Below are 5,666 nucleotides of genomic sequence, written 5' to 3' on the forward strand. Positions count from 1 at the left end.
GTCGGGAGTCGGGACAGATTGTTGGCATTACCCTGCTAAAATTTCTAGTTTGACCGCACGGACCACCATCCAAATATATTATAAATAATAATATATAATATATAACCTTGATGTGAGAATAACAACTTTTCAGGACTGTAAATCTAATTTTGAAATGAGCATATCCCGGCTGAACTACCGTTATCAGTTATAGAGGTATTGGAAAATAAAAATGTATTAATGCCTTTTGACATATCAAGGCCATTGATGATGATGATGAATTGACACAAAATTTCTACATATGGCACCTTTAACTGATCAATGTAAGATTAATATTAGCGGGTAATAAGTATAATAATACATCCTTATTTTCATTATAAATATTAGTGCATCTACTGGGGGTTCAGCCTCCCTTGTCTTTAAAAACTAGTGATGCCTCTGTGTAGAACAGGGGTGCCCAAAGTGGGGCCCGTGGGCCAAGATTGGCCCGGCAAGTCGTTTAGTTTAGCCCACCAAAGGGGGGGAACTTTATTATTTACATTTAGGTTATTTGTCTTTCATATTTCAAATCAGGGTGTCCGGATTCAATATTCATGTAGGATATTGGTGTGATGTCAGCAAAAAAACAAGTGTCAGATGATATCAGTTTGCATGTTAAATCTCCAATAAAAGCAGTCCTGCTGCATGTGTACTTGTCCAAAGCTGGATAGCCAGTTAACATCTAATAAACGTCCTTCAATAAGCACACAAGGTTGGCCTTTTCTTGTGTTTTCGTCAAATTATTTACAAAAGGTAAACATGCAACTAGGAGCCAGCAGCTACACAACAACTAAGTACATAATAGCACACGAGCTAGACATAAGTAACAAGTTTCCTTCATTGAACAGTATTGCAGTCTAAAACAGCGCATTTGGCAATATAAACCAGTATCAAACAACTATACTTGCACAAAACCCAAAACAAGTGAAGTTGGCACGTTGTGTAAATGGTAAATAAAAACAGAATACAATGATTTGCAAATCCTTTTTAACGTATATTCAATTGAATAGGCTGCAAAGACAAGATATTTAACGTACGAACTGGTAAATTGTTATTTTTTGCAAATATCAGCTCATTCGGAATTTGTTGCCTGTAACATGTTTCAAAAAAGCTGGCACAAGTGGCAAAAAAGACTGAGAAAATTAAGGAATGCTCATCAAACACTTATTTGGAACACCCCACAGGTGAACAGGCTAATTGGGAACAGGTGGGTGCCATGATTGGGTATAAAAGCAGCTTCGATGAAATGCTCAGTCATTCACAAACAAAAATGGGGCGAGGGTCACTACTTTGTGAACTAATGCGTGAGCAAATTGTTGAACAGTTTAAGAACAACATTTCTCAACGAGCTATTGCGAGGAATTTAGGGATTTCACCATCTACGGTCCGTAATATCAAAAGGTTCAGAGAATCTGGAGAAATCACTGCACGTAACATTGAATGCCCGTGACCTTGGTTCCCTCAGGCGGTACTGCATCAATAACAGACATCAGTGTGTAAAGGATATCACCACATGGGCTCAGGAACACTTCAGAAAATCACTGTCAGTAACTACAGTTGGTCGCTACATCTGTAAGTGCAAGTTAAATTTCTACTATGCAAAGCGAAAGCCATTTATCAACAACACCCAGAAACGCAGCCGGCTTTGCTGGCCAGAGCTCATCTAAGATAGACTGATGCAAGGTGTTAAAGTGTTCTGTGGTCTGACGAGTCCACATTTCATTCAGTCATTTTCATTTCACATCTAGGATCCTGCAGAAGCTGTACACTGACAACTCTAAACTATATCTAAGTGAACGGTACTTTTTATGGTATTGTCCAATCAATGTTGTCCTCAGTGTTGCATGCAAAAAGTGGCACAAAAAGACCCCCAGGTCAGACGTAGCTGTCTGTCTTCCTATTCATCACACTCAGGGGTCTCCGACAAACTTGACCTTTGGCACGCTCATGGATTGTGAACTGAGACACATTGTGATGAGGGTCACAGGTGTAGCTTGGAGGTGGAGAGGTATAACAATTATCTGCTACAGATGGAGGAAGGTCAGGAAGAATAGGTTTTTCATGGTCTCATCTTGTCTAAATTGCATCTGAGTCCTTGGTGTGGACAAGCAGATGTTTGGTAGAAGACAGATGTGTCTTTCAAGAGAGAGACTGAGCACACACAGTCATTCACTTTGAGAGAGAGAGAATTGTTTGCAAGAATTACAATTTTAGGAATACAATTCTGACTAAAAGTCTCCTTATGCCACATACTCCAAATGACGTGTGTGACATTGTCTGCCCTTTCTGCTCAGCGGATATCTCCATATATGGTAAGGTTTTAGCCAGAGAGCTTGGTGAGAGTCTGCCATTATACTTGGACGTTGTAGTCAATATGCTCCTTCTTTTTCACTATCCTCTTGTTGTGGACATGCATCCTCGCTCTTGCCACTTCTAATACAAAGTGGCATATAGCTCGAACTTAATTTGTCAGTAGCCTCGCTTTGGAAGAGCTAAAACTACAACAAAGACGGCAGAGAGAGGACACAGTCAAAGTGGAAACACCAGAATAACAATCCCGAAAAGACGGTCAGAAAGTTGCTTGAAGATGATCTGTAAAACATAATCTATGCAACGTTTTGACCAAAGAACCACCATTACATGTTATGTAGACCACAAGGAAGTCTTTTAAATATACAAAACCCAAAACCAGTAAAGTTGGCACAATGTGTAAATCTTAAATAAAAACAGAATACAATGATTTGCAAATCCTTTTCAACTTATTGAACTTACTGCAAAGACAAGATATTTAATGTTTGAACTGAGAAACTGAATTTTTTTTTGCAAAAAATCATTAACTTAGAATTTAATGGCAGCAACACATTGCAAAAAAGTTGGCACAGGGGCATTTTTACCACTGTGTTACATAGCCTTTCCTTTTAAAAACACTCAGTAAACGTTTGGGAACTGAAGAGACCAATTGTTGAAGCTTTTCAGGTGGAATTCTTTCCCATTTTTGCTTGATGTACAGCTTAAGTTCTTCAACAGTCCGGGGTACCCGTTGTGGTATTTTAGGCTTCATATTGCGCCACACATTTTCAATGGGAGACAGGTCTGGACTACAGGCAGGCCAGTCTAGTACCCGCATTCTTTTACTATGCTGTTGTAATACGTGCACAATGTGGCTTGGCATTGTCTTGCTGAAATAAGCAGGGGCGTAAAAGTTTGGACTCACCTCATTCCAATGCATTTTTCTTTATTTTCATAACTATTTACATCATCAAAACTATGAATGAACACTTGTGGAGTTATGTACTTAACAAAAAAAGTGAAATAACTGAAAACATGTTTTATATTCTAGTTTCTTCAAAATAGCCACCCTTTGCTCCGATTACTGCTCTGCACACTCTTGGCATTCTCTTGATGAGCTTCAAGCACACCTGTGAAGTGAAAACCATTTCAGGTGACGACCTCTTAAAGCTCATCCAGAGAATGCCAAGAGTGTGCAAAAAAGTAACCAGAGCAAAGGGGTGGCTATTTCATAGTTTTGATGCCTTCAGTGACAATCTACAATGTAAATAGTCATGAAATAAAGAAAACGCATTAAATGAGAAGGTGTGTCCAAACTTTTGGCCTGTACTGTACTTTTTTAGCTCTTTTGCAAGTGTACAAGTATAGCAAAGTATTTTTTTACTGCAACGGCATGAATGTAAAACATGCACTATTAGGTAAACAGATGATTATGACGTCGCAGCGGTGGCGGCCACTGAGGGCAACACATAAGTGACAAACTTTTAAAAACCTGCATCAGGTGCAAAAAACCCAGACGCGGCTAAATCACGTTAAAATGTCACCTGTCAAAAAGCGTTTCCAGAAAATATGACAGGTGTTATCAGTTCGTTTATCTCTCTGTAAAGCTGGCTCGCTCTTTGACATGTGGGTTTATTTTTACAATTATGTAAGGATGTAATTATGGTGTGTCCTGTAACAGTGTATTGCATTTTATTGTGTGTTTTTTAGTGAGTTGTGAATTATCTATCTATTTTGATGGAGATTATTTTTGATGTTGTTGTGTTGGAAATCAATCACTATGCTATGAATAAAATATGAATATAGCCACACGCTTCTATATCGCTTGTCCGCAACCCTGCAGCCCTTTCACTCTCTCCGCTCTGATAATGGCCCCAAGCTATTACTCATGCTAGCAGCGTGCCCATCTCCCAAGAGGGTCCTTCCATTTGTTCTAACATACGACACACCTCAGCCCCTGCGACCTATCGCTCTTCCACGGCGGCAGCACACCAGAATTAAGAACGTGAGATGCCAAAACAATACATATTCGCAGAAGATATGGATTCCATTTAAATGCTGGTCACCGCACTCCTATTCATAAACAAATAATGAAATTGTGGCATATGTGTTGTGACTCCACAACACAACTGCTTTGCCAGAGAATAGGATGCAGCAGAAGAGTTCTGTGGTGCCCATTCCGCGACGTTGACGTTATATTTAGCGAGGAGAAGTATGCATTTAAAGTGAAATAGAGGAGCGTGTCTTTGCGTTGTGCAGTCATCTGGTAATCAAATATAAGTGTTCACTGTACAAACATACATATACACATACTGTACATATACATTCACTGTACAAACATACATATACACATACTGTACATATACATTCACTGTACAAACATACATATACACATACTGTACATATACATTCACTGTACAAACATACTGCACATATACATTCAATGTACAAACATACATATACACATACTGTACATATACAAGTACATATGCATACATACACTCATGCATATAATTACGTTTCATCAAACATATATTAGCGTTGTTGCCCTAGGCAGGCATCGTACACCTTTTCCATGGCCAAATTCAAGCACTTTTTAAGGACTTTCAAGATACATTTTCCAGATTTTCCAGTACTCTTCAAAAGGCGAAAACCAGTGTGAATCAATCCATAGCCTTGTTAGTTATCATTAACTGAATGGGGCATAGAAAATGAAGCAGTGTTTCTGTAGACTATTCAATGTCATTGGTGTTTGCAAACGTTGTTTACTTGTTTGTTTGTATCATCATCATTCATGTATACATCATTCCTTACAAGAAATAACATTCATTATTATTGTTTACTTGTTTGTTTGTATCATAATTCATGCATACATCATGTTCATTAAAGGCCTACTGAAACCCACTACTACCGACCACGCAGTCTGATAGTTTATATATCAATGATGAAATCTTAACATTGCAACACATGCCAATACGGCCGGGTTAACTTATAAAGTGCAATTTTAAATTTCCCGCCACACTTCCGGTTGAAAATGTTTTTTTATGCTGACGTATGCGCGTGACGTCAAGGGTTGGTACGGAAGTATACGGACCCATTGAATCCTATACAAAAAACTCTGTTTTCATCTCAAAATTCCACAGTATTCTGTACATCTGTGTTGGTGAATCTTTTGCAATTTGTTTAATGAACAATGGAGACTGCAAATAAGAAAGTTGTAGGTGGGATCGTTGTATTAGCGGTGGACTACAGCAACACAACCAGGAGGACTGAGAGATGGATAGCAGACGCGCTAGCCGCCGAACTCACCTTAACTTCCTCCGTCTCCGGGCCGCCAACTGCATCTGTGATCGGGTGAA

This window comes from Entelurus aequoreus, linkage group LG23 (assembly GCF_033978785.1).
Source record: "Entelurus aequoreus isolate RoL-2023_Sb linkage group LG23, RoL_Eaeq_v1.1, whole genome shotgun sequence".
NCBI classification, from domain to species: Eukaryota; Metazoa; Chordata; class Actinopteri; order Syngnathiformes; family Syngnathidae; genus Entelurus; species Entelurus aequoreus.